At 34.8% G+C, this 6635-nt stretch overlaps 1 protein-coding gene across 1 annotated transcript in view; it reads left to right on the forward strand.

Moving 5' to 3' along the window:
* The first annotated feature begins 1713 nt into the window (after positions 1 to 1713).
* Positions 1714 to 6635, forward strand: part of LOC106466214 (sodium-coupled monocarboxylate transporter 1-like) — a 54732-nt gene continuing 49810 nt past the window's right edge. Inside the window, exon 1 of the mRNA XM_022394692.1 lies at positions 1714 to 1918. The gene's annotated coding sequence lies outside the window, so the exon portion shown is untranslated. The remainder of the gene's footprint in view (positions 1919 to 6635) is intronic.

Consider the following 6635-nt stretch of genomic DNA (forward strand, 5'->3'; position numbering starts at 1 on the left):
GAACCCGCGACCCTCAGATTGTGAGTCGAGCGCCTTATCCACCTGGCCATGCCGGGCTTGATATAGGGATTGTCATTTTAGTTGCATGGGTAACGATATCTGTGACCTTTTCTACGTAACTGTCAAGGTCACTTTTGCAAGTTATCATGGTGATAGGGTTAGGTAGGAGAGTGTCTAATAAAATGTTCCAGTCGGTTTTCGTGTAATTGAAAACTGATGGGAGGTTTCAAGGGATGAACTGTCTCTTAACTTGTAAAGTGAAAGAAATAGGAGAATGGTCCCTGGACACAGCAAGGTGTAGAGAGAAGTTCCGGGAGTAAGTTAGGATAGAATCGGGGATTATAGCAAGATCTAAAAGATCGTACGAGTCAGTGGCTGTATGATAGTGTGTTGGGTGGTTAGGGTTGATGAAGTGCATATTACTGTTTTCCAGTAGGGTGTGAAGAGATAATCCTCTAGCAGTAGTGCGATAACTGTGGAATTTCAAGAACACCTTGACAGTTTATGTGTTGGATTTCTAGTGTATTTCTGAAGATTCTGTTTTCCTCTTACGGGCTTCAATGCGAAGTGTAATGTGGTATGGCTTGAGGTTAGGTATTGGAAAGTAATGTCTGGCTGATTCGCAAACATCTAGGTACTTACATATCATACAGGTTGGTAGACAGGAACATGTGGGGTAAAGTGTCTTACTCAAGGACACAACAGCATGCCGCGAGCCAGCATCAACCTTGCAACCACATGATTACCAAACCAAAGTGCGAAGCCACTGATCCACGTTATCCTTTCCAGTCCCATTCGTCACACAAAAAAAATGTAAACAAAAATATCACGAATATCGCGATTAATTACATTAGGGTTACCTGTGTCTCTTACAATGGGAAATGAGTGGTTTCAGTCATTAATTTTAATAGGCAGAAGCGTACATTTACTGTACGTGATGCAATATGTCGACTAACCGGTACTAAACGACATACAAACAACTGGTAACTTGGAGGTTAAAAATTTGTTTTCGTAGAGTAAACATCAATATTTTTGGTAGTAATTTATCAAAACTTCTAGATATTGAAATAAAAACCTGCTATTAACGTGCTAGTTTTATTTATTTTTTTTAACTCCAGAAGAGTGGGTAGTTTTTAAATCTAAATATAAGTATAAATACGTTGGCTCTCTTTTTTTTACTCTATGAAGTTTTAATGATGTTTTTAATAAAGATACAAACACACACAAACAAACAAATGAAAATAATATCTAAAAAAAAAGAACAACCTGAGGTAACATACTGTACAATGACCGAAACAAGACAACAAGACCTTATTTGTCGAACATGATTGGATTTCAGGTGATTAAGTTTCTCCTATCTATCTGGGAATATTTTGTATGAATACATTTTTAACATCATGATATTTATTTATGTCATCAGTGAAGCACAGAACGTGTTAAACGTATCTAAATTATCCTTCCGCGAAAACGCAAGTCTGGAAAAAAAACCCGCACTATGTTTTCTCTCATTGGTTAAACACATATAGCAAATTATCCAATGATAGTAAAGTTGATGAGACGTTTTAAGCCGATGCGTGTGTTTCCTTGTTATCATAACTGTATATATATACCTAACCGTGTTACCAAATTCAAGGTAGAAATATATTTTTTGTTACTGTTTAGTTAACATTTTATTTCTGCGGCTTAGAGTTTCGATTGGTTTTATAGTATCTGCTAAGTAAGTTATTGCTTTTGTTTCAGCGGAACTTCAAGCAGAGTAGGCGTAGAAGGTTTGAGAATATTGATATACTTCAACTGCTTGTCAAAATATCGTCCCATTTACATTAATTTAATTAATAGGCAGTTGCAGTCCATTAGAGTTTTTGCTTGTGTTTTCTACAGTGTGCAAGAAATTCGGATTTTTACCAACGTCAGACAGGTAAAACTTCTGAAATAGCGTTATTTATAAATATTCTATAAAATTAATATTTTACATATTTCTGAAACACTTCGCGCTATCTTTGGCAATTAAATGTTATTAATATTAAGGAAAATACTACAAACTATGTATGTATGAAGCAGGAAGTAATTTATTGTGATAAGCGTCCAAAAAATGTAAATCATATCGTATAAACTTATTCTAAATATTATATATATATATTGCTATGTGTCAATTGCTATTTTGGAATTTTTAACACGACCAGCAAACACCTTATTCTCACGTGATTTAAACGATCAAATCAGAAACGTATAGGATTAAGATACAACCGTCACTAATTTTGAGCTACTGACAAGAAGGAAAGAAGAAACAGCTGCCATGCCACGACAAATATTTCCAGCCTCGAACTAAATAACGAGGTTGACTGCCACTCTTATGACTCACCAATAGCTGAAAGTGTGGAGCATGTTAATAGGGAGATCGCAGCGCGAACTCTAACCTTTCCATTCGCAGTCCGACACGTTAACCACTTAGACACACCCGGCCCTACGTAATGTTCTGTGTTCACAAAACAAAACATAGTGTTAAATAGTTAACATAAAACAAATATTAAATAATGTTACAAAAATTAATTTTTTAATGAACGAATTATAAGTTAAAGATAAACTTTGATATTCTGACTTTAAAATGTGTAAGTTTGTTTAAAAAATATAATAATTTCAATATTTCATACAGAATGATAATTAATTCCCAAAAATAAATCAAAATAGGGCAGGTATGCAAACATCCCGACAAATAAACTATGTATTTGTGGTAACGTGAGGTGTTTTTGTTTGTGTGTAGCTAAGCACAAAGCTACAAATAGGTTATCGAAACCCGGTTTCTAGCATTGGAATGTGAGGTGTTAAAAAGTGTCTTACTAGCGATGGCTGATGAATTAACCCTTTAACTTAATTGGTAAAACTCTCACCCCGAGGTCAATCCTGCTCAGGTAATGGCGTGGCGTTTAGGGATAGCACGCCCAAATTGTGAATTCGCGACCAATTACCGCAAAAACGTATTTCACACTTCTGAACCAAATTCCAATATTCGATTAGACAAAAGTAGCTTTTACGTAGCTTTGCACATAAATACTAAAACAAAAATCATATTCGCGAGAGACGCAAAACGAATTACCACATATCTCGAGTTAAACTCCAGATCCTGATTTGTAAAATTAATGCCGAACAACTCGTGGTTTAAACAATGTTCTATGTTGACGAAAACACACAATCAGCAAATAGACCAACCAGACAGGACTCGAAATATCCGCTCCTGATAGAAAACAAAACAGAGATCACGTTTCGAGACGCTAACAAAGACCGTTCTGGTGATACGCCCTTAGATAGAAAAATACTGTGAATGGCTATAGCACAGTATTTATGTATAAATAAATTACAAGCAGGATATAAGTCTGTTGTTCAAAAATTTATGTTTCAAAATCTGTTTACCATCCTATCAATCAATATTAACTACTTTTTTTTTAGGGGAATGTTGCTATTTTTGTATTTTGTCATTACTTTTTGATCAAATTAGGATTTATCCAAACGTGTATTTAATTCAATGCCGGATAACAACAGTACTAATTGACCGTAAAATAATCTTTCTACGCGGATATTCTTTAGAACTTAAAACACTAGTAGGAATCATAAAGTTATTTGAGCGCAAAGTTACAAAATTGGCTATCTGAACTCTGCCCACCAAGGGAAATCGAACCATGACTTTTAGAGTTGTTTGTCCGGTGATATTGCCATGCAAAATATTCCTTTTTGTAACGAATTTTAACAGCGAAGCCGCTACTAAAACTTGAAACTGTGTGCTACCTTGAGTGAATATTGTTACATAGGCTAGTTTTTCGTGTCACTCGTTTTGCATTAGTTTCCTGGTTCAAATCGTTGCAAGGGAACAGTATCTTCAAAACTAATGTGCGATTAGTATGCTTATTATATTAACGTTATCACCGATAGAATTAAAAAATCCACGCTTCTTCTCCGCTTTAGTCTAGAAACATTGTGTATTTATAACGAGGAAAACAAGTGTTGTAAATCAGCCTTCTTGGCAATGAGCTTAGAATATTGAAGTAATATTTTATCTCAGGGCATGAGGGTGACATCTCATCTTATAATATAACAAAAATATTATATCAAAATAAGGAAATGAAATATATTTTTATGAAATGAAACTAACGCGTAATCATAGGATGTGATAGTGAATTATGAAGTCTTAAGATATTACTCTACTATGTTATAATGGGATGTACAAGTAACATATTAACTTTGTGATATTCTTCTATTGTATTATTATTGAATGTAACAATAACATATTAGCTTTGTGATATTCTTCTATTGTATTATTATTGAATGTAACAATAACATATTAGCTTTGTGATATTCTTCTATTGTATTATTATTGAATGTCACAATAACATATTAGCTTTGTGATATTCTTCTATTGTATTATTATTGAATGTAACAATAACATATTAGCTTTGTGATACTCTTCTATTGTATTATTATTGAATGTAACAATAACATATTAGCTTTGTGATATTTTTCTATTGTATTATTATTGAATGTAACAATAACATATTAGCTTTTTGATAGTCTTCTCATGTATTATTATTCAATGTAACAATAACATATTAGCTTTTTGATAGTCTTCTAATGTGTTATGATTGAATGTAACAGTAACATATTAGCTTTGAGAGACGGTAATATTTTCGCTGTCGTTCGATTGATCTGTATAGCTCAAACATTGGCAAATGTGAATAAATTTATATTTGCGAAGGCCGCAAAAGCTTTTGAAAAGTTAGAATTCAAACAATTTGTAAAGTGAAAAACTCACCAGATTTTTTCGAACTTCGAAAGTATTGTTCCATTATTAATAAACTCTGACTTACTGAGTATTTCCATAGTTCTATAGACAAAAAAATTATCACACGCGGCGCGTGTTATATCTCGTTTATAGGACGAGGTGGTTTACTTATGTTTGGATCTCCCGTCATACAAGCTTGAACTAGTCATCTCTCCTAATGAATACTCTACCAACTGAGTTAAAGGGTTAACCTTTTAGCAATCACTAACTATAAAAGACTTATTCCCTTTGTCACTCTGTCGAGAACGCTTTCACACTCCTTGTTTGGTAATAATCAAAATATATATCGTCGCTTAGCTTTCTCTCGAACACGCGGCCACATTCCTTCAACAAAATAGGCTTGCTTCAGCCATTCTTTTACTTTGCTTTCGTGTACTCGCAAGAATCAGCTATACGATGACTTTACAAAAACGTTTGGTATCGGCAATTTTTCATTTACATTGTTTTGCAACGAGAAGAGAATTAATCAATTCTTCGTTAAACGGAACGATAATGAAGTCAAGTCAGAATCCGCTGCAAACGACACTTGACCACACAGCAAAAATCAGAATACCAGAAGTTAGGGAATTTTGTTTTGGAAACTTGGAATGTCATGCAAAACACGTGCAAGAAGCAGGAGCAATGTACACGGTTTTGCTTTAATTGAAAATAGCATTAGCAAATTTTTTTTCGCACATTTTTGTTATTGACTTTAATTAAAATATTTAGGTAGGTGAAGAACCATTTTGATTTTTTTCAAAAAATTACGATTAATATGGCCGATTTAATCAAAACAACTCGGGATATTTAAAGCCATTTTCATTCGAGCAACATCGGGTACTCTGCAAGTTCACAATAAAGCAAAGCCCACAGTTTGACAATAATGACTTCCATTTTCAGCCTCAACGAAGAAATGTAGTGATTTGTGTTCAGGCTTAATTGAAGTAGTTTATAATATAAAAGAACCCTAGATCCGAAGTTTTTCCTCAACCGAACTACATTTCATGAAGTGTTGGTAGTTTACTGACTGACCTTAAAGTTGGACCTTTTTTTTTTTTTCCACCCTTAGCCATAAAGTGTACTTTCTAATTATTCATACTACTATATTCTTCCTTTCTGATAAACAAGGTCTGTCCTTGGGTCTTGTCTCAGCATTCAGCATCACTGGATTTCCAGCTTTTTCGGTAGGATTCTTATTTTGAATTTATTAGGGTCAAGATCATACCCGGGAACATTCGTTTGTCAGGCGATTGTTCTTCTAACTGGATTAAAGGACTAGCCCACTAACTATCACTTAAGGCACTTTTAACACTTTTTGAATTACCAAAAGTTTTTAGTAAGTATTTAACGCGTTAGGTCTTTGTGATGATTTTAGATATGGAAAGTAAAATTGACAATCAGAAAAACCAACAATCAAACTATTCAAGAACACGTGAGATTCGTTCATGTATGCTTACAATTGTTGTTGGAAACTCTTCACAGGGGTCAGAGTTTATTTTGTTTTGAATTTCGCACAAAGCTACACGAGGGCTATCTGCGCTAGCCGTCCCTAATTTAGCAGTGAAAAACTAGAGGGAAGGTAACTAGTCATCACCACCCACCGCCAACTCTTGGGCTACTCTTTTACCAACGAATAGTGGGATTGACCGTCACATTATAACGCCCCCAAAGCTGAAATGGCAAGCATGTTTGGTGGGACGGGGATGCGAACCCGCGACCCGCAAATTGCGAGTCGAGCGTCCTAACCCCCTGGCCATGCCGGGCCAAACAAGTAAATGGAGTGTTCTACAAAATGAGGGAAGGTCCTAGGGTTCGGTTTGAATTT

Source organism: Limulus polyphemus, unplaced genomic scaffold (genome assembly GCF_000517525.1).
Source record: "Limulus polyphemus unplaced genomic scaffold, Limulus_polyphemus-2.1.2 Scaffold72, whole genome shotgun sequence".
Taxonomy (NCBI): domain Eukaryota; kingdom Metazoa; phylum Arthropoda; class Merostomata; order Xiphosura; family Limulidae; genus Limulus; species Limulus polyphemus.